This window comes from Schistocerca piceifrons, chromosome 3, assembly GCF_021461385.2.
Source record: "Schistocerca piceifrons isolate TAMUIC-IGC-003096 chromosome 3, iqSchPice1.1, whole genome shotgun sequence".
Taxonomy (NCBI): Eukaryota; Metazoa; Arthropoda; class Insecta; order Orthoptera; family Acrididae; genus Schistocerca; species Schistocerca piceifrons.
The window spans coordinates 286,901,406-286,925,468 of record NC_060140.1 but is presented as its reverse complement, the minus strand read 5'-3'; the positions used below and the strand labels follow the sequence as shown (position 1 = coordinate 286,925,468).

General features: G+C 43.5%; 1 protein-coding gene across 2 annotated transcripts in view; it reads left to right on the top strand.

Moving 5' to 3' along the window:
* The window catches only part of LOC124787711 (dnaJ homolog subfamily B member 6-like), a 314,264-nt gene that overhangs the window by 202,243 nt on the left and 87,958 nt on the right, over positions 1-24,063 (top strand). The window contains exon 1 of one of the 2 annotated variants that reach the window (XM_047254549.1): positions 9,958-10,132. The exons of the other annotated variant lie outside the window; for it this stretch is intronic. The gene's annotated coding sequence lies outside the window, so the exon portion shown is untranslated. Of the gene's footprint in view, positions 1-9,957; positions 10,133-24,063 lie in introns of those variants that run through there. 2 annotated transcript variants of the gene reach the window in all.

The window sequence follows — 24,063 nt, the reverse complement described above, 5'->3', positions numbered from 1 at the left end:
GTAATTCTTTAACAGAGGCGCATGTGCAAAGAACGAGAAACCAAGCAAAAGAAAGTACCAATGGACGAGGCACATATTAAAGTGAAGGTGAGAGATTAAAGATAGAACAAAAACATGAAATGTTGGTAAAGTTCGTAATGAATCTTGATGCTCCTGAAAGTTTCAGAACACCGCTGGCAACAGCTTCGACGGACCAAAGGTGCTGGTGGAAAGGGAGAAGGCAAGCGCAGTGCATTTACATCTGATAATACTATTTTCTAGTTTTCAAAATGCAGTATTTTCACGTCATAGGTGCTGTTGTCGCCGTATGTCGATTTTTTGCCTCGCGCGGTTCCCGTCCGTTTTAAACCAAGCACGGTAGCTGTGTCGACGCCAAGCGCGAGCTGTACACCGCGCGCACCCCGCTCGCAGCCCGGACGTTAATTTGCGCAGAGGGGATGCAATTGCAGGTAGGCTGGGTTGGGGTTGCGCGCACACGCGGCAACACCGCCCACGGCGCAGTGCTAACGATCTGCAGCGCACGTCTGCCGTCTGCCGTGCCTGGACCGCAGCCATTGTCAACAGCGGCGATCTTCCGTCTTCCAGCGCACCTCGCGGGCGTCCGTTTGTTCTCCTACGCTGTCTGAAGTAAAGGCCCGAACAAAGGCGACAGTCTCCAGTGTCGGCGGGGCGGTTGGCGCTGGCGTTTTAACGCATGGCTTGTCGCCTCAGCATTCTTTCGTGAAGTATTCGTGCCGTGGTCTAAAAGTCGCCAGCATGTCGCCACGAATGCTACCAGTGCGCGTTTAATGGTAGTCAGAAGTTTTATCTAGAGTGTGATAGCGTATACGCATTTGCACTATACATTCTTGGTCCTGGTTTAGTTGGATTTCGATTATAAAGCTGCAGAGCGAAAGTGCAAGTACTTCATTTTCAGGCTAGCTAACTTGACAACTATCAGTTTAATAAGTCACAGCTGCAAAATACTAACGCGAATTCTTTACAGACGAATGGAAAAACTGGTAGAAGCGGACCTCGGGGAAGATCAGTTTGGATTCCGTAGAAATGTTGGAACACGTGAGGCAATACTAACCTTACGACTTATCTTAGAAGAAAGATTAAGGAAAGGCAAACCTACGTTTCTAGCATTTGTAGACTTAGAGAAAGCTTTTGACAACGTTAACTGGAATACTCTCTTTCAAATTCTGAAGGTGGCAGGGGTAAAATACAGGGAGCGAAAGGCTATTTACAATTTGTACAGAAACCAGATGGCAGTTATAAGAGTCGAGGGGCATGAAAGGGAAGCAGTGGTTGGGAAAGGAGTGAGACAGGGTTGTAGCCTCTCCCCGATGTTATTCAATCTGTATATTGAGCAAGCAGTAAAGGAAACAAAAGAAAAATTCGGAGTAGGTATTAAAATTCATGGAGAAGAAATAAAAACTTTGAGTTTCGCCGATGACATTGTAATTCTGTTGGAGACAGCAAAGGACTTGGAAGAGCAGTTGAACGGAATGGACAGTGTCTTGAAAGGAGGATATAAGATGAACATCAACAAAAGCAAAACCGAGGATAATGGAATGTAGTCAAATTAAATCGGGTGATGCTGAGGGAATTAGATTAGGAAATGAGACACTTAAAGTAGTAAAGGAGTTTTGCTATTTAGGGAGTAAAATAACTGATGATGGTCGAAGTAGAGAGGATATAAAATGTAGACTGGCAATGGCAAGGAAATCGTTTCTGAAGAAGAGAAATTTGTTAACATCGAGTATAGATTTAAGTGTCAGGAAGTCGTTTCTGAAAGTATTTGTATGGAGTGTAGCCATGTATGGAAGTGAAACATGGACGATAACCAGTTTGGACAAGAAGAGAATAGAAGCTTTCGAAATGTGGTGCTACAGAAGAATGCTGAAGATAAGGTGGGTAGATCACGTAACTAATGAGGAGGTATTGAATAGGATTGGGGAGAAGAGAAGTTTGTGGCACAACTTGACTAGAAGAAGGGATCGGTTGGTAGGACATATTTTGAGGCATCAAGGGATCACAAATTTAGCATTGGAGGGCAGCGTGGAGGGTAAAAATCGTAGAGGGAGACCAAGAGATGAATACACTAAGCAGATTCAGAAGGATGTAGGTTGCAGTAGGTACTGGGAGATGAAGCAGCTTGCACAGGATAGAGTAGCATGGAGAGCTGCATCAAACCAGTCTCAGGACTGAAGACCACAACAACAACAACTTGACAAAAATTGAGATTGACTCAGAACATTCAAAGGCCAGTCTAAGGTGGTTTCGGTGGATAGGGAGAAGTCGTGCCATGTATAGGGTTATCATCTGCATACATTCATCCAACGTCATTGAATGAATGTGAGCACATATTGCAACTCGACCCATAGTACCAAATTAGAGGCAATATTCACACCAGTCTTAAGATATCTTAAAAAAAGGCTGTGCCCATTATAGGCGAGAACTGCGTCTTTACGACTTCACGAGGTTGGCGTAAATCTTTTAAAACTTTCGGAAGAATCCGCTAAAATATTCTTCAGGGTATCTCGAAATTCTTCTTGATCGTACCTTTGCCCGCAAGGTTGAGAAAGATGTTGGGACCTGTCAGTTTTATCAGTGCAATATTCAGCTATAGAAAGTATTTACAATCGATTATACTGTTGGTATGTCCAATGAGCATCTGCTCTCTAAAATAATACATCCACTCCTCATAGGCGTCAACGCAAGATAGTTCAACGCAGCAACTCTCAATTCCGAGCTGCTCAAGGATGAGTTCTGGGCTACTCACGACACAGGGTTTGCTCTATGGATCTTGATGTGAGATATCCTCTTGTCTTCTCGCTACAAGTCGGTCACAAAAACGATCACACCCTGAAGGTGACAAGCAGTGAATCAACAGGAGAAACGGAGATTGATTTGCAACTCGAAACGCAGCGGACTACCTTTTTGCTTCCAGCACGCACTTGCGGTTATGGCATAGCAGAAGATCTGATACTCCCGATACATGTAGTACGTGGTCTGACAGAATGGTAGTCACTTTATTTGCATGTGCATAATGCAAGTTTTGTTCACGTTATATGCCCTCTAACAAACACTATCTGTTCTAAAGTATCCTTACACCACATGTGATGCAGATTTGACTCCTAGATCTCACGCACGTCGGACCCGCCAGTATAGGAAGCAGAGAGTGTAGTGTTGCCAACTAGAAGAAGCAGTAATAGCAAAGTGGGTCGGTCAGGAGAACTCAGCAGATTTCGGACGTCTGCTAGTCATAGGATGTCCCGTGGGCGACAAGTCCATTTGAACCCTTCTAAAACTGCCCACGTAGACTGTTCGTGTGATTGTGGAGTGGAAAGGCTAGGTACCAACCGAAGCAAAATAAAGACCAAGCAGACGACATGTATTAACGGACAGGGATCGTTGAGCGTTTAATCGGCAGGAGGAATCACTCGAGTTGCAGTGTGCCACAGGCAGTCCCCTAGAACAACGATTGTGTGTGTGTGTGGGGAGGGGGGGGGGGGGGGGAGCTTATCATCAGCCAGATTTCTGTAGTCAGTGCAAAGCAACACTTGAGGTGTTGTAAATATTGACGCTACCGGACAGTGGATGAGTGGAAACGAGTGATTCGTAATCACGCTGTATTCTGGATACAATACAACGGAAGGGTTTGAGTTTGGCGAATGTCTGGAGAACGTCACCTGCAGTCATGTATAGTGTCAGCAGAGCAATACAGAGGTAGCGGTGTTACGGACGTGAGGTGTTTTTCGTGGTTACGGTGCGCTTCCGTTTGTGCGCTTAAGAAAACGCTAAATGCATAAGGACAGGAACACATTTCGGAGCAGCGTGTACTGCGAACAGTAGAACAACAGTTTCGAGACGATAACTGTTTGTATCAGGTTGACAGTGCACTCGACTCATAAAGAAGTACCTTTAGAGAATGGATTGTGGACAGTAACATTCCTGAAATTGACTGGCCTGCGCAAAGTCGCGACATGAGCCCAGTGGGACACCTTCGGAACGAATTGGAATATGGACTTCGCTCAAGACCCAGCGTCCAGTATTCTCTCTTCTGGTTTCGACTCTAGAAGAAGAAGAAGAAGAAGAAGAAGAAGAAGAAGAAGAACGGACTGCCTTGTTCCACATACAGGTAGACAACTCATTGGCAGTGCCCCAGCAGAGTTCAAGCCGTCATAAGGGGAAGGGTTGACACACCGCATATTAATGACCACTAGTAGGTGTCTGGATGCTTCTGATCAGATCGTATAATTTCTTGTGTTATCTGCTCGGTAGTTGTTCGTGAGAGCAATGTGATGAAGCCAGAAATTGTAGCACAAAAAACTCACAAAAACTGTTGCACTTCGACGTTGGAACAAGGTTCGTATTGCTCTTAGGTTAGAGTGCAGGCGTTTTAGGAGCCGATATCCCTCATAGATGTTGTTTGGCCGCTAACGGATCTGCAAATGGCAGCTACGAGGTGGCGCTCTGCGAGGGATATAGGCGTATCGGCCGTGTCGGTTGCCTGACCGCAGACTGCTCGCAGTCGCTCTCGTGCGGCCACGTGTGACGAACGGCAGCGGTTGTAATAAAGTCGGCCGTAGGACGGCGTAACGGTGTTCTGTCATGCCAGGCATACTCGGGCGATCGGTGCTTGCCAAAGCAGCGACCACAGTCTGGTAGTGGGGCAGCTACGAAGGTCTCCGTCGTTCAGTTCTGAAAGTTCAGTGGTGCGGGCACAATGCGAGAGAGGGAGTAGGAGTCCTCATGCATGCTGATGCTACTTTTAACTCTGCTGTGGGAATGAGCCTGGTACAGATCCCGTTTAGATGTCATAACTAAACAAATTCTGTATATTTCTTAATTAACACGGTTCGAAGCGATAACGTAGATGATGGTGTTTGGTGCCAAAATTGATTCTCATGTTGCATGTTGTGCTTTATTTGCTTACTCATTTATGTTGTTGATTCGCTCACCAACCTTAATGATGGCGACCCATTTGTTACCGTAGCTGACAACGGCAAACGTGTAACATGCGTTTTAAAATTTTTTGAAGCGCAGTATTCGTTCTCCTACGTAAAGTTTTGTACAGAGGAAATTTAGATCTGACTTGGTGGGTCGCCCTCTGTTTTTTGTTGAAAGTGATCAGCCATCCACATAGCAGACTGTGTCATTAAGATGTTTTTCCAATCAGTTGAAGTATTTTAATACACGCATTTGTGTCTACTTAAACCAGACAGTCTGAAGAAATGTGCTGATATGTGTTCCTGGTTATCGTAGCAGCAGTTTAGATTGTCAGAAGAGACACTGCTAACACCTCGAAATGTGTATGTTGATATCCATTAAGGGCGCTGATGGCCTTACTGTTCAGCGCCTTAAATCGATCGCCTAAGGTTGATTTATGCAGTTCCCCGACGTGTTGCCTGCTAGTCATCGTATTCATGTCTGAATAACTGCAGAACCCTCCATAAACGACCTACAGTATACAGCGTGTGGACAAAAGTCAAATATTAGGAGATATGCCCGACTTATCGAAAAAACAAAAGCGTTGAATGAATATGGGACCGGAAATCCATAATTTCGGGAAGGAGTTGTCAGAAAGACTTGGTTTGTGGAGATAAACACAGCCGTTTCATTGATTCTAAGTCTGCAGGCTCAGGGGTCTTTTAATGCTTTTCTTTACCTCAGTACTCTTTTAAGTTCACATCAGTCTGAGACTTGGTAGTTTGCAGTCAGTTGCTTGGTTCAGTTTGTGTTGTACTTCAGTTTCATTCGTGTTTCTGTACAATAAATTATTCCTCGTAACTCAGGGTATGTGTCGTGGCGTGCCTTACCTACTTGCACAAATTTCTTCTCTCTATTATTGTGGTGTTTATACGTAGGAATGGTTCATTACACCTCTTTCTCCACCATTTTCAAGCATTGGAAGCCATCTACTTTAAAAATCGTATTGCAGTCATGATTTTCCGCCATGGTTTTTGACAGCCTGCGTCGTGTACCCATAAAAATACGCGTATCGCACAGTACTACTTGATAAGCAGTTCAGCTGAGTTTTAACGCTTACGAACACAGGTGCTCGAGGACCCAGAAAGGTAAACAGTGGAAGACCACTTTCATTCCGTACGCGTGACAAGGAAGAACGAGTGCTACATTTTGTGCATTGAGATCCATGGAACAATTGTGTGGCGGTTGGTGCATCGGAATGGTGTGTCATCCTGTTAACTGAGCAGCACTTACTGCATATCAAAATAAGCGCGAATCCATGTTCCGAAGGGCGGACGGATGCATTGTAACCGATAGACTTCACATTGGCCGGCCGCGGTGGACGAGCGGTTCTAGGCCCTTCAGTCCGGAACCGCGCGACTGCTGCGGTCGCAGGTTCGAATCCTGCTTCGGGCAAGGATGTGTGCGATGTCCTTAGGTTAGTTATGTTTAAGTTGTTCTAAGTTCTAGGGGACTGGTGACCTCAGATGTTAAGTCCCATAGTGCTCAGAGCCATTTGAACCATTTGGACTTCACGTTGAGTACCTCCTTCGAATGAGTTTCAGGTTGCAGAAACTAAACGTATCCGATCCCGCGTTTATTGGACTTGGTGTTCTTGTTTCGACGAGTACTACCACATCCAAAGTATTCGACCCTTTTTAAATATCGAGTGTGTGTCTAACTTCTTACGTCGGAGGCTTCTGATCGCTGTATTTGTGTGTTCCTTATTGTTCAGCTTTCGAGGGTGTGCAGAACTATGCTTAACCATAGCTTGGCATGAATAACTTTGTAGACCCGAGGTTTATATTTATTGGCTGTTAGCACCAGTTTCTTTTTATGGAAAGCTCTTTTCGTTGTTGAATTCCTGCTATCGTTTCTTGCAACTGTCTTATTTCTTTGTTCTCCTTTGGAATCTGAAAGAGTTTCTTCGCCAAATTTTTCTAGTCGTTGAGACTTCAGGTACATTCTGATTCAGGTGAAGGGTGTGGGAAAAACAAGTGAAATACAGTCTGCGTCAACAGAATTGTATAGTGAACGTTTAAAGAATGAATGATAAATACAAGTGATTAAATAGTACGTATAAACCGTTCTGAGACCTTTAGCGGTTGGCGATGAGTATGAAACTACACTGGTGTCCAAAATTAAAGCAAAAAGTAGCTGCTATTTCTCCTTGCTGCGTCTAATTCACGATATAATCATACAAACCGTCACTAGATGCCCGTACGATCGTGTTCTGCACGGAAGATGGCATTCCAGTCAACCGACAACCACGCCAGTGTTGACGTCAGGGCACCCATCAAACGGGGTAGTATTTGTGGGGAAGTTCCACGTCCACAATCGTTGTGTACACACGTCACAAACGGTGCAGCATGGCACAGAGAAGACGCCTACCAGAATCGCTGCAGTGGAGTGCCGTAGGAAGAATGAAAGCAGGATTGTTACAAACTGGTATGGCCCGGTGGCGCAATGAGACTCGTTCTGTTGTTTCTCGAATGTGGCGACAGTTCGTAGAGGCCGAAACTGTATCCCTAAGACAAGAGCAGGGCGGACCACGTATAACACCAGAAGGAGAAGACCGTTATTTGGCTGTATGGGTACAACGGTACCGCTTTAGTACTGCACGGCAACTGGCATCTGACCTCGCAGTATCCACTGGACGTGATGTATTGAGACAAACGGTGTACGGAAGGTTTCGGCAGAGTGGCCTTGACGCTTCTTCACAGAAGGGAATGTGTAGAATGGAGTCGTCAACGTGCCACCTGGACGGTAGAACTGTGATGAGTCCCGATTTGGTCTGGAGAGTGATTCTCGAAGATTCGTCTCTGGAGGGAACATGGAACACAATTTCGGGACCCAAACATTATGGAAACAAACTGAAAATAGAGGAGGATTCCTAGTGGTGTGGACAGAGATTATGCTGACCACTCGAACAGCTCTTCTTGAAATTGTACGGGTGAATCGGTAGGGTTTAACTGCTTTTAGGTATCGTGACGAGATCTTGGGACGTAAGGTACTGTTGTGGCGAGGTGCTGTGGGCCCAGACTTCCTATTGATGGGCAATAATGCTCGATCTCATAGAACGTGGGTGGTTGATGTTTTCTTGGAAACGGAAGATATTGCATACAAAGCGTGGCTTGCTCGCTTTTCCGATTTGGATCCCAATGAACATGTCTGAGATGCATCACATCAGTATCCGCCAACCACTCCCGAAGAGTTAAGAGCAGCTCTGCCGGAAGAATGAGTGTTATTGCCTCAACATGAGATTGATGACATCATTCACAGCATGTCCCGTCGTTGTCAGACCTGTGTTGCTGCCAGAGGTAGTCACACCCCATTCTGAGCACTTCAATCAGTTGTGTGTGCAAATCTGTTAAGTTGGAAAAAACGAAGAAATTTTTTGTCTACCGTTACGCATGTTAGAGTTGCTTACGTTCTGTATTCTTTAAATTGTTTCTACTGTCAACTGTTTATACTGTTTAGTGGCAAAATAAATGCAACCTTGCAAAATGTCCGTTGGTTTTTTGATTTTGGTCACCTTATTGAACTGCCATTGACTGAAAGGGACCGGGTGAGTTGGCGCAGTGGTTAGCACACTGGATTCTGATTCGAAAGGACGACGGACCACCCATACTTAGGTTTTCGTCATGTCCCTCAGGCAAAAACAGTTAGAGATTATGCTCCGTCTCTAACGACCTAGCTGTCGACGTGCGGCGATGAGATCTGGCGAATTGAGGGGGGGGGGGGTAGGGGTGGCAGCACATTAATTGGAACTCACCAGTGTGTTTCTCAAACCACTCCATCACGCTCCTGGCCTTGTGACATGGCGCATTATCTTGTTGAAAAGTGTCACTGTCGCCAGGAAACAGGATCTTCATGAAGGGTTGTACGTCGTCTGCAACCACTGTACTAGACTCCTTGGCCGTCGTGGTGCCTTGCATGACCTCTACTGGACCCATGGCTGCCCAAGTGAATGTTCCACGGAGCATTATGGAGCCGCCGCCAGCTTGTCTCCGTCCCGCGGTACATCTCCCATTGGCATGGTGAAGAAGGTATTAGAATTCATCAGACATGCAACGCTCTGCCACTGCGCCAACGCCCAGTGCCGATGGTCATCTGTCCATTTCAGTTCTAGCGGCTGATGTCGTCGTGTGCTGATGTCGTCGTGTTAAAATTGGCACGTACACGGGTCGTCGGCTGCGGAGGCCCGTCGTTAGGAGTTGTTTGGTGTACTGTGTGTTCACACACACTTGTAATCTGTCCATTAAAGTCCGATGTTAGTTCCGCCAGAGCTTGCCGCCTATCCTGTTTCACCAATCTGCCCAGCCTACGACGTCCGACATCTGTATTGAGGGGTGGCCGCCCAACCCCACGAAGTCCGGACGTGATTTCACCTTGATTTTGCCAGGTATAGAAGAGACTCACCACAATACTCCTCGTGTACACCTGACAAGTCGTGCAGTTTCCGAAATGTTCGTCAGGAGCCTCCGGGCCGTCACAATGTACCCCTTGGTGGAAACCAAATAGATGGCGCACCTTCTCCATTATACACACGGCAGCACACTGATACTACGTGCACCGTGCGCGTGTCTGACAAGCAGTCATTCCTCGCTAGATGAAACTATCGCCTGGACGGGTTTATAGTGATAGTAGGTCCTCAGGTTTAGGAATTCTGCCAGGGGCGCAGGATCACCTGGGTACAACTCTGCTCAAGGTTTGCCACGTCACAGCCTTTCAGCAAGGAATATACTGATCGGTTTGCCAATGCACTGTACCGTGACAGAATTTTAGGGATCGTGCGCAGCTGTCCTCCATATTCGGTGGACCGTTTCGCACAAAAGGGACGATGCGGCGGGCCGTCGCAGCGCCCGACGAGAGGGGCGCGCTCGCGCATTGAGGACGGACCCGCAGGCAGGATACAATAAACGAGCCGGCTCCCTGGGCCAGAGGGGAAGGGAAGGCAAGAGCCGCTCCAGCCGGTCAGTCGCGCCAGGACCTCCACGGGAGCGGGTCGGGACGCAGGAGGCAGGCGCAGCTGGGAGGGCTCCGCTATTGGTTTCGGTTCTCACGCTCCACACAGCACGCCATCGATTCGTTTTCCTCCCTCGTCCGGCCACATGGGGTGACGCACTGGATGCCGTGTAGTGCCAGGGCAGTGCAGCTGAGCTTACGTCGTTCGGTGAGTGTTACGAATCCGCGGTTCTGCCATTCTTGTCGTTTTCTTGCACTGATGCGTTACCAAGGAGCCTATGCATCTACGATGAATTGACAAGCCGTTGACCACTGCTGCGCGAGTGATAGCCGATCAGTAGCTGGTTTTGTGCAGAGGTCAACCAGTAATCGTTGATTTTTGCACCACGGTCTCGTAGTAGGTAACGGAAGAAAATATAAGGGTCGTGCGTAAGTTCGTAGCGTTTCTATTTTGCATGTTGGTATTCCTGTTGCTATGGGTTTATCTGTCAGTTTTTTGTTTGTAGTTAAAAGATAGTGTAGCTGTGGACGCTAGTAATGGAATGCCAAATGGAGAAATCGGAACATTTCTGACATTCTTGTGTTTTAGTTGAGTAGAACCGTGATAGCAGCGGAGTCAGCCAGAGACATCTGCGCCGTGTGTGGGGATAATGCCATTGGACAGAGAACGGCAAGAAAATGATTTCCTCGTTTTAAGGACACCCCACATTCAGGAAGACCTTTGAAGTTCTATGAAGATCTTTTAACGTATTAATCCACAATTATTCCCGTCAAGGTTCTCGGGAGCTAGAAAATGTGATGTTTCGTCATTCCACCAACGTGTGACATTTGCGTGCAATGGGGAAGGTTCATAAACGGCGTTCATGGGTATCGCGTGTTCTAAGTCAAAATTAAAAGACTCAGCGATTTGCCATATGTGCATCTATGCTTGCTCGGAATAACAGTGGCATTTTCTATATTGTATCGTTACTGGTGACAAGCAATGCTGTCTTAATGCTTAAGGAAAACAAAGGAATGATTGATACAAAACAGCAACTCCCAGTACAAAGACCTGCGCGCATTCACGGAAGATAATGTGCATCTGGTGGAACAGCGACGGTATGGTGTACTGCGAATTGCTTCCCCGAGGTGTAACCATCACTGCTGACAATGAATGTCAACAGCTGCGACGTCTTGCAGACGCAGTCCGGGAACAACGACCAGGAGGACTGCGTGAAGTGATACTATTCCACTATAATGGCCGCACGCATTCAGCTAGACTGACAAGAAACGCTATGGAGGAGTTGGGTTGGGAAGTTATCCCGCACCCACCTTACTCATCTGATACTGCGCCCTCAGATTTTCACCTTTTCCGCTCTCTTTGGAACATCCCTCAAAGCGTTGTAAATAGTGAAGGAGAGTATGTTACCGATAACTACAATCATTGTTGTTATTTTGAAGTTGTAGCTTTGAGTTCGAAGACAGAAAAGGTGCTGATCTTCACGGCAGTTTGTTTTGTATAACTCTCATGATCTCAGCAGAACTACAGCAAAATACATTCATTCGAAATTTGTTGCTCGATTGAGGATTGTTCGCAGGGATGACGCAGCATGTCGTCTTGGGTTAACAATCACTGACAGGGGTAGAAGTGACTTTCAGGAGTGCTCCACAGAAGTGTGCTGGCACCCTTGCTGTTCATGTTGTATGTTAACGACCTGGCAGATAATATTAATGGTAACCTCATACTTCTTGTAAATGATATTTTCTATAATGAACCTCTGTCTTTGCAAAAAGCCAGACGGAGACAGTGTCAGATCTTGGTAAGTTTTCATAGTGGTGTAAAGCACGACAACTTGCTTTGAATGTTCATAAAAGTAAAATTGTGTATTTCACAAAATGGAGAAAAGTAGTATCCTTTGTCTGCATTATCCGCGACACACAACTGAAATTACTCAACTCATACACTCCGTCCCCTTAGCCGAGTGGTCAGAGCGTGACTGACATGCAGCGACCCGAGGGTCGATTCCCGGCCAGATCGCCGATTTTCTGCGGTCGGGGACTGGGTGTTGTGTTGCCCTTATCATTTCATCATCATCGACGCGCAGTTCGCCCCCGTGTGGAAAAGGGTTGCGACTCGGCGGACGGACATCACCGGGTGGGGACTCCAGGCCATCGATGCCATATGATCATTTAATTTAATTTTTCACTCATCCTGTACAAGTGCCTGGGTGTCATTGTTTGTAGGGGAAGTGAAGTGGAATAACCGTATAGGCTCACTCGTTGATGAAGGTGGTGACTGGCTTCGGTTCATTGGTAGGTTACTCTGAAAATACAATCGGTGTTAAAAGGAGATCACTTACAAAGCATTTGCGCGACCCGTCATTGAATATTGTTATAGAACTACCTGGAGTTATCGACAATATATAGTGAAAGTCAGCACCAATGATCACAGCTTTCTTTCACCCAAGGAGTGTGTCACGAAATTGATTACGTTTCAAGAGATGTCCTGCGAAAGCGTACTTAGTGTTTCAAAAAGAGTGAGGAGAGTAGTAATATACAACTTCTTATGTATCGCGTCCATAGGAATTGATCATATCAAGCTCCGAGGCGTTAACCCGTGAGAAGACGCGCCTTAGAAAGTTACACGGTTTGGCGCGAAGGAGCAAAATGCTCACACTACATAAATCGTATTTTTTTTAGGAAAAAGGAAATATAATACTATAAAATGAAAGGCACTTATCTACGTAATTACAGTAGTTATTAAGGTATAAGCAACAAAAAATGCAGTCTTAGGCGTAAAATCTTCAGAACTTCGGTTATTTACTAGCTGCGCATATTATGTATATAATATATAAACAATAAATGCTTATATTTCAATTAATCAGTCTTCCATAGTATCCGGAGAAAGTGTCTTTCATGACATCCCTTGCACATGAATGTCACATGCTCAGCGCATTGTGACACAAAGTATATGCTTTTTTAGAGCGTCTCTTCTTCCTTCTTGGACAAAGCGCACAAAAGCCACTGGGTCCTGTCTGTTTCCACGTTAGGAAGAGGTGCCAACCGCTTCATTCGGAACTTGAGATCCGATGAAATGTTCTGCAGTGTTATTCTTCGTGAAGTATGTGATTTCACTATCTCTAGAGCCACATCTTTCTGGAATACACGTCTTGCAATTACATTTTGTGTGGTTTCTTTGTATATAATTTGCACGTTGATACCAGTTATATTCAAAACAGTGAACAGTCTCATTGGCCACCTTGAAGAAATTCGTGCGACAGAGTAATACTCTTTCTTTTGGTCAACAACGTCCACACCCCCTGTAGTATTGTTATAAAATGTATCTATCTGGTTTAACTTCAATACCTCTCTCTTGATCGTTATTATCGTTGTTGTGTAGTGAGGATAACATAATTACAATTTTCTTCGTTTTTTTCCCCTTGTACGTAAGATACGATGACAATTGTTTTCACCGAAACCAAAAATAGAACTCGGCATCGGCCTGTTCTTTGTTGACAAAAATAATGGAGGGATTTCTTGTTTATTTGTGCGTAATGTGCCGACAGCCTGTTGTTCTGTAGGCATTTTTCAATTCTTTGACTAGTGGAATGGACGTGAAATAATTGTCCAGTGTTATGTTTCTACCACTGCTCAGTACAGGAGCAGCAACACTCTTGACTACGTCAGCAGCAGCGTTGCTCAAATTAAAAGTTCCTGGTGGCTGTTTTCCGGCATATATTTCCAAATTACACGTATAAAAGCTTTTCGCATCTACGAAGACGTAGATTTTTATGCCGTATTTCGCGGGTTTATTTGAAATACACACCCGGAACTTACAGCGGCCCCTGAATGACTCCAACATTTCATCAGTAATACAGTACTCTCCGGGTCTATAGTTGTCGTTACAGTGTCCAACAAAGACCTCAAATATTTCTCGGATAGGCGCTTTCTTACCTCCCGAGTATTGATTTCATCAAAACGCAACACTCGTAACAAAAAAAGAAGGGCTTTATGGCCATTGTTTCTGGGGGGAAAAAAGTGTGTACCATCATCAGTTCACATTTCTTTCACATTCTACAGTCCCGTTCTCGTGAAAATATTTCTTTTAATTTTGTAGTATATATATATATTTGTGTATGTAACTATTTTATCTATCATTCCATCATCCAAAAACCATTCTAAAGCAGTTAGTGCATTCTTAGCTGCTTGTTTGACCCCTGGCAAATGAATTACGATATTCCAAGTTCTAGTACGTATATTAGGTATGGGTTTGTGTATAAGCCATTTTGTAGACCCATCTTTTCCAGTATGAAATGGTATCCTACCTCTTGGTTTGCGTGGCGCTTCATGTGCATCTTCATCCGAAGATCGTTCCGTATCTGACTGATGGGGATTATCAATACCGAAGCAGTTGCTTTCAGGGTTATCTACACGATTGTCGTCCGTATCATCCGCATCCAATATACATTCTTCGTGCAAATCAGGGTCTTCCAGCCATGCAAGTATGTATTTGTTTTGTTTGTCGGTCAGCCATAATGATTATTGTAAGCTGTATAAATAAAGAACATAATCACTAAAAATACTTATTTTCGGATTCTTAAAACGCAATAAAGCAAGAAATAAATATTTACATAACAAGAAAAAAGTACTTCCACGGATAGGCGCGCGTTGAGCAAAATGCCGCACTCAACGTGCACAGCCGATTCACTGCGAGGTCACAGGCACACTGAGCGACGCATAGTGTGGTGCACGGGGAGGGGATGAATAAGGTACTGAGACGCTCGACGCGCTATCATGTTTATAACATTCACAATTGTTGTTGTTATTGTTGTTGTCTTCAGTCCTGAGATTGGTTTGATGCAGCTCTCCATGATGCTCTATCCTTTGCAAGCCTCTTCATCTCCCAGTACCTACTGCAGCCTACATCCTTCTGAATCTGCTTAGTGTATTCACCTCTTGATCTCCCTCTACGATTTTTACCCTCCACGCTGCTCTCCAATACTAAATTGGTGATCCCTCGATGTCTCAGATCATGTCCTACCAACCGATCCCTTCTTCTAGTCAAGTTGTGCCACAAGCTCCTCTTCTCCCCAGTTCTATTCAATACCTCCTCATTAGTTATGTGATCTCATTCACAATTATCGAAATTAATTTTTGTGTCAGAGAATTCTCACGGGTTAAGGCAATCACTCTTTCCGCTCTCGCATACAGGAATGGAAAGGAAAGAAACTCTAATGCCTTGTGTATTGATATGTACTCTCTGCCATGCACTCCACAATGGTTTGCCAAGTGCAAATGTAAATGTAGAACCTGATTTCTGTAACAATGCCGAAGTTTCCCTGCACGATGTTTATACCTGCCAGCTATGTACCATTACCAAATTAACTGGTTGTTGATGCATCATGATGTATTCCATCAAACCTTATAATCAGATTGTGCCAGAACGCTCTTTTCTCCCCAATTGGTTTCATTACATGATCATTAGTAAGTACTAGCGACCCGTCCCGGTTCCGCACGGGTAACACTTAAGTGGCTACGGGCGGACGACTTCTCTGGCGTAGCGGTAATGAAATACATGTATTCACAAATCTTCCCCGTGAATCGGTCTATCAATCACTCAAGACCGTATTAAAATCCGTACACCAGTTCTTGAGATTAGCTTTCACATACAGATACAACGCGGCTGGTGATATTTAATTACAGTATTAATCTAACCTAATCAGCCTCCTTACAACTAAGTGGGTCGGTCAGTCAGTTCAAAGGAATTAAAGGAAATGCCGCGTTTAGCAGGATCTGAATAGTATAGCCGTGGATACAGTGGCGTTTTAATGATATCATTTCGGCACTCAAGGAAAAAAGTAGTACAATATCATGTCCAAGAAGATAAATTTCGGTTACTGGTCTGCTTTTATTAGTATTTAAGGAATCACCAGTTTGTTCAGCATTTTTGAGTCTCTTCTTGCGATGCGCCGTTCTGCTTGCATTTTTGAAGCCGTGATTTTTTGCGCTCACTATCCAAAGTTTCGAAATTTGCCAACAACACACCATTCACGTAATAAGCAATGATTCTGCACTAAAACTGCAGATGGCGTTCCGGTGGCAGCTGGCGTCAGCAGCGGCACAGCAGTAGCATGGTCGGATTAAGTTTTGCACCGTCGTCATCTTAGCTTTGGTGTGTTTGCTATCGATACTGTAAATTGCGTAATATTGGTATACCAAACGAAACTTCAGGCACTTGTCAAAATTGAATTCCGTCTCTAATGGCCTTGTCGCCAATGAGACATGAAACCTTAATTCACCTTCATCCTTCCTTTCAGAATTAGCTACTGTGATTGAAGAGGGCAATCTAAAGTTGAAAGACGGTTGAACACAACGTAAACTGTGTCGAGAGAGGATGCTGGTTTCAGAATATAATTTAAGGGATAGACCAGACTGACGCTCGAGTTTTGAACTGATATTCATGATTTGTTTTCAATAAAATAACAAACAATTTGCAAAACTTACTTCATTTTTTAAGTAAAAAAAGGTTGCACCCAGAAGACACTACACGATATCGACGAAAGGCCTTCGCGGAGTGCGAGGGCGGTTCATCATAGAACAGAATTTCAATAGCTGGTTTTATGATATTGTCCAACAAGTACGTGGAATACTAAAAAAAATTCAACAAAATGCCGGCACTCTGAAAGAAGTCAGTATGCGAAAAGCTATAATGCAATTGCTTGTATATTTCCTGGGTTATAGCCACCGCCAATTCGAAAAATGTTATTCTGAAAAAACAAACCTTTAATTAACAATGCTACCGTACAGTTTGCCTTTTTTCGCCTATATTGATTCTCACTAATTTTGAGGAAATTAAATCCATTACCTGGCGCTACTTGACAACATTGTTGTAGATATCTCGAAGGCACAATTGCGAAAAGCAAGGAGGCAGCGGGTAAGCTAGTTTCCTATTTCTAAATAAGTATTCAAACTATGGTCTATCACATGGTGCAATAGTAATGCGTAGTGATAAACCTTTAAACAGTACTTATTCCTATGAAATTAGACAACGATTTTAGAACGAAGTGTGTGTTAAAAGAGACAGAGTAGTACTTCGCGTGATCTTCACACACAACATTGGTGTCAACAATACTATGCGTAACAAAGTGAAAGCCTTCAGTCACAAAAGTGAGCAATGTTTCGAAAAGGGTACAATGTTAACATAAAATTTCTATAAAACGCCAAACAGCGTAATCAGTTGATACCTTAATGCATGACTCAGGGAAGAAGGGTGATCTTTCCCTCAGCTGTGAGCAAGTTAACTAGTTGATAATAGTCTTTCTAACAAATTAGCTTCGCAGTGCTGCAGTCAGTGCCTCAAACTACTTCTCTTCCAAAATAACATTATTAAAACTTTATATTATCTTCACTTTCCAACATATGTAATATTCATCCTTGCTGTCCTTTACAATAAACCTTTCTTCATCTAACAGATACAATCAGAAGTCAACACAGCACTACTGAATACGTTCAGCACCTACCACACTTCCACTAAGAATGTATTAGACTGCACAGAGGCAAAGACTGTGCCAGAAGACCAAAGATGGTTTAAAAGTAACATAACTCTCTCTCTCTCTCTCTCTCTCTCTCTCTCTCTCTCTCTCCACGTGAATATCAATAATATACAAAAATCAAAATGACATGTCCACCCTTCGTTTTACTTCACGTAAAAACAAGCGGACGCGGGAAAACTACGTGCTTTGACTGTTCACCATAAGTAAACAAATTATGCTACGAAGAGAAATCTTACTGAGAAAAGCATTTCCGTTGATACTAATACCTTGTGATACCATTCGAAGCTAACAGAACCCCTGTTCCGTCGGTAACGATTTTAGTACTACCTAGTTTGCATTCGAGTGCTGTGATACGCCAGACCCCCAAGCAGTAAATCGCGGTTTTAACATATTTTAACATTTATGGCACACTTTATGGAATGAATCGAAAAAATACTCTCTAAGGAATGTTTAAAGTCAGTAAAGAATTAGCTAAAAAATTTCTATTCTGACCTGCCCGCCTCCCTAAATACCCCAAGGAAGACACGGCGTTAGCTAAAAGGCGGTCAAGATTTGCTGAAAATCCTCCCGTGGTACTGGTAAGGTAGAGAAAGCATGTCGAGATTCTACAAAAACTCGTTTCGTGGCGTGGAAGAAATAGAAGCGAAAGCTATTTTAAGGATGCTATATGTACTTTCAATTGGAGAAAACAAACAAAAAACCACACACGCACACACACACACACACACACACACACACACACACACACACACACACACCCCAATCAGTGTGTGCAAGGATAGAGGTAGTCTCCGTCGTAAACGACGAACTAGAATGCTTCTAGATTATTCTACTTTCAAACATTATTCTTGTTACAATTCTGATTTTAGTGACTGCCGCCATTTTGTTCCTGCTGCGTTTAAGATAGACCTGTCGTTAGAGGAAAATGCTTTTTTTCTGCCTTCTTCTAGATTTATGTGCATTTGGACGAACATTACTTACGTCTAATTCACTTATTTCTAAACGTAATGTAATTTAATTTTGGATACCGGCTGACGTTATTTTAATCATAATCGATAAAATGTTAAGAGTCCCTCTAAAATTAGGGTTGCAGTAAATATTTGTACTAAAATAGGGACAAAATCCACAGAAATCCAATCATAAGATGAGAGTGAGGAGGAACAGATGCCTGGAAAAATTAACGTGACTACTGAGCACAATACTCGTATAAAAATATTTGAAAAGACATAAATTACTCACAGGCACAATTTTGCAAAGATTATTTTATGGACCAGTCATGCTTCTCAGTTGATGTAACAGCCTTTAGAAGATCAATTTGTTTACGTCCACAATTATAAATCTGTGCACAGCTCGTTTGAACTCTATAAGTACACTGTAAGATGCGTTCAATTATCGATACATCCAAAGGATTCCATTCCTCAGTCCATTGAGCTCCCATTAATAAAAAAATCTCTCAACTTCGGCATTTTCTGCTACGATTGAAAACATATATTGGCATATCTTTATCAATTCCGACTTTTGAACGCTGTTTCCTGTATTCCAGCCATTTGTTCTAGGCAGCTAATACTGACTTCCAATTATCCCGTGAAACTTTCGGAGCCAGAAAATTCTTCACATACACGTACTGATCAGACATTGCTGTCCACAAATATCTACTTCTTTTCATTTTAAATAAACTAATATCCATTCTGTGTCTTCCCATTCCGCTAATTTAGTCAAAGACAAACACTCAAAAATGTCAAAACCTTATAGTTGAGACCATGTTGTAAGATAAGTAATGGCAATATAATAAAATTGTTTCAGGTCACAGAAATTTTTCGATAGTTAGTTCAGAGCAATGTCCTGCTACATTTTTAAAATTTCTGTAGTTTTCATACCCAAATAACAACAGTTACCTTTCGCTCGTAGTGAAATTATTGTATTCTCAATCACTTTCACTTCGATCACAGATATATTACTAGTTTAAATTTTCTTTATTTGCTGTCCAAGAATTCAACTGATGGTGAATAAACTAATGTAAGCATCACTTAAAGGAGCAGAGAAAAATTCTGCCAAGATCTTTGGTGGTTTTTCTTCAGACAAGAAAAAATATTTCTGAGCTTCCCACAATTGTAAAATTATCTCGACTGCAGGGATCAGAGACAGCCGTGTAGTTTCAGAGCGTGACGAAAGTCCTCTGTGGCAAGCACCCACTAATACACAAAAGTCAGTACGTTTTGAGGTTCTGATTGTGTAGACGGAAAAGTAGTTACAAAGTTTCATCACTGTTAACTCGACATCAACAGACAAGCCTACAACAGTTATAACAGTGTTATGCAAAATGTGTGCTGGACAGCCCACTCTTTCCAAGTCCTTCACAAGCTTCGTTTATAATCAACTAAATGTGTTGTTTTCACTTCTGTTGCTCAATCCCCAGTGGAATATAAATATTTTGTTCTCTTACTTGAAAATCGGGTTTGCCTGTTTGCGACACCGGTACAAAGAATGAAAAATTGGGAGATTCCCGATTAATTGGGACGTACGGCAACCATACTTCAAATAGGGCACTAACATAGCATGAATGAGGCTGTAGGGAGAGTCCTTAACAGCTCTGAAACCCATTACGGCATTTAAGGAACAGTATGAAACTGTTGTTGTCATGGTACGTATCACTTCCAGTGGGAGTCGACCAAGCCAAGTTTTAATCATCTTAAAGAAAACTCCTAATATCATGTTGACAGACGTGGGTTCTTCAATTCCTCACTCTGTTGAGGAAGTAATGTTTCGTCGCCTTCAACATAGCTTTTCAGTCTGAATCGAGGCTTCAGCTTTCCGTGCTGAACAGCACAATATTTTGCAGTTATCATTATACCGTCGTACCAGTAACTTACTAGAAAATCTCATACCATTTCATGTCTCGTGATATGCATGTTTTGAGAGCATATGGACATTGCAGATAAAGGAACGAATTACTCATACCCTCGTGCTGCTCTTTTATCTGTAGATAGCATATGCGTAACTAGCATTCGAGCACAGTGGTGACCACGTTCTTCAATCCATCTGCTTAAAAATTCCAGTATCAGAAAAAGTCACTACTACTGTAGTACGGTATTTCATCCTCTGCAGATCGATATTTTTTCAAGGTTAATGGCATTTTACTCTACGAACCCTCCATGTACGTAAGTGGCCTACTAATGTAAATGTATAACTGTAATTTAGTTCGGAAAGGCCGGATAATTAGTTCACACACAAAACCTTCATTGCAGCCTTTGTACGTTCCCCGTAAAACTGTCTTGGTTTCCAGTAATTTGCGATCCTTTATACATATTTCAAATACAAAGCACGCCTGTGTAAATATTAGCTTATATACCTGTTGAAAACACTACTTGCTGTTGTAGGGAGTGTCAAACAACATGAAGCTTTTTTTCATCTGTAGCTGCTTACCTGATCCACTACTCTCTGTACAGTGCGTGACAATGCAAGCTCAAATTTTGCATGGAATGAGTGAATATAATAAATAGTCAAAATGCTCCCAAAGAGCCCCAAGCTGTTGTCTTGTTCTGGTGGAAATGTAAAGTAGGGGCAAAATAATAGTTTTGCTGTCTTCGCACAGTGGTGATTCGCCAAATTTACCAAGCAGCCCATCACCGGAAAGTTCGTTTGCATGTCAACGAATCCATTGTAAGTTTGTCGAGTGTATGCGGAAAATTTTGTATTGGCTGAACAGGACGTGTGCAGCACGCCCATATTTCTTGAGCTTCTTGTTTCACGTCGCCCTTATTACGATTACGTCCGCTTCCGTAGTCGAGTGGTCAGCGCTGCTGACTACCATGCGGAGGACCCGGGTTGGATTCCTAGTACTGCCAGGTATTTTTTCCTTGGTGGGAGCGGCGGCGGGACGGGATGCACTCAGCGCCGTGACGCCAAATGAGGAGCTATTATACCGAGTTGTAGCGGCTTCACCTCACGAATACTGACGACGGCCGAGAGAACGGTGAGCCGACGCGCGGTCAATCGATAACGTTGGTACCGCCGGGTTCTGTTAACGGACGGAGCTCATTACAATTCCAAACAAAGAACAAGTCGAACTAGGGCTTTGTATGAGTAGACGCTCTTCACTACGTCAAAAGTCTGTTGCCTAACTCTTCGCTTGTGTCATTGTTTCCACTTCATAACGCTTTGTAACCTGCCATCGGTGTTTTCATTAATGTCCAAATATCTGTTTTGTAAATTATATTTTGCATTGGGCCATCGTTCACTACAAACAATGACAACTTTTATTAATGTCCTAAATTTCTTCAGAGCGCCTTAAGAGATGGAGCAAACAGTGTCGCCAGCAAACTATCACTGTGTGAATTATTCTGATAAATCACTCGGTGGGCGGCCTCTTCGTATGTTTCCTTCAGACATAGTAAATCAGTCAAGTGTCCTCGCTCTGGAATGGTAGAATGACACACCAAGTCCGACTACACGCACTTCAGCAGTGGACTCTATTCGTAGTAGTCATGTTCGAAACTGGGGCGGCTACACATTAACTCTGGAAGAGTGCCGTGACAAACCCCTTTGGCCGGAAAGTTTACGGCTGATGACACTCGATGGCCGACGCCGCAAAATAGAGTTATAAATTCAGTTTAGATAGGCTTAATTGGCCGCTAAGGACAGTATTCAGGGTAGCCACTTCATTGAGGAGAACGCTACCTGCGGTCGCTGCCGGGTGTTTTGTTACCGTTTATTTACGATCAGTCACGGAGAGCGTGCGTGGATGGGAGCACAGGTGGGCGACGGCCCCGTGGTTTGCGCAAGGTGTGCGGTAAGTGGTGTAAATTTAACGGGCGGGGAGCCTCCGGCCGGCGCGCGGTAGCTCCCCGAATAGCTGCTGCTATTTCGGAGCCGCCGTCCGCCATTGAACCGAATGCCGCTCCGTCTGTTCGCTCGCACCGACTCTCGATTCACGCTGCAGACGCGCCTGTCAGTCGCTGCCACAACGTGGTCGCCCACGCCGTGTGTAAACTGCATTTAGTTCGCACAATTGCTGGGACTTTTTATCCGGTGGCCTTCCGTCTTGAATATCAGGCTCAAGGTGCGTTTGCACCTGTGCGCCCTGCACCTAGTCGCCGTGCGCCTGTGTTTGCGCCTCACGCAAATCGAGGAAAACGTGTTGGTGTCTGTGTCTTTCTCAACATGTGCACATCAGTGATTCCATTCATATCTAGAGAGCAGCACGAACGCCACTCCAATGATCAGGCTGCAGTTGCAAGTTAAATGCGCTTGTGTGGCTGGCCAGTCGGCATTAGGTTCGGTTATCAGTGCCAGCCAGGTGAGCTGGCGATGTGCATCTGCAGAGGCGATGCGTATGAGGGAGGCCGCGCCATAAACGTGCCCTCTTAAGGCATCCTGAAGGCCACTCAACATCGCTCATGTGGCTTCCTCTGAGGAACAAACCACTTGCTAGATTTCAGCATTTACAATGAACAGGTCAAAATTATGCAATTACAGTTATTTACCTCGCGAAAGGTGAAATCATGATGATGAATTCAAAGCATGAGGAAACTTAACAATCATGAAATAAACATGCTTGGAAAGTCCTTCAGTTTATATTATGAATGCATACGTTTTCGTCACTTCAAGAACCCGTTGATTGAAGCACTGGCAAGAGTCTGAGACGTCTGTACATTTTACTGCTGCTCCAATGAATTCAGTTAGCTGAGAATTAAGGTTAGTGCAGCATAGAGGAAAGCAGTTACCGCAGTGCATGGATCTGCAACACACGGGAACTGGCTGGCGGCTAATGAAGAAATATCGTAATTGACTGAAGGTGTTGGTAGAGGGGTGTGTCCATTACAATCACAAAAACTGTAAGGAATTTAAAAAAAGGTGGATGATAGCGGAAAAACAGATACTAGAGGTTTTTAGACATGTGTATTTTATTCCTCATTAGGCGTTTCGGGCTCTGCCAACCTCCAGATGACCTTAAAAAAACAAACCGCAGTAACAACGTAGTTGTTGCATATTTGCCCAACGGTTATTTTTGATACACGAATACATACCATTTTAAACATCTTCGACAAGTACTTCAAAAATCGTCAGGAAAACATGAAGTTAAACAAAATAGCGGCAATAAGTAGACACGATGAACTAACACGGAGAAAACTTAAAGTGGAATAATATGCCTGGTAGGTAAGCAATCCATCAAAAGATAAGTGATTATAGCGACACTGCTTTACAACTTTGCTTCATTGTTGTCGTTAGTTACATATTTGTGCATAATGAAAGTTAGTTAAAATAATATATGAAATGAAATATGTATTTATAAATTTAAAGAGCTCTTCGTATCAACATACGAGACAAAAAGATATATAAAAGGAAATGAATTTTTTATACAAACAGTTTAATTTCTTTATTAAAATGGGCAACAGAAGAAAACTACACATAACGTGATTAATACTAAATGAAAGGACAGGCTGTCTATAATCTCTTACAATCTTGTAAAACCAAATTGTAAAATACTTGTCACGGAGGTAATTTTTTTCTTTTGTTGTTTGTCTTCATGTCTTCCCTCTTCTAAAAACAGAAAAACATCACTATTTTGTTCTTATGGGACGATATGATATTATATTTCCTTCTATAT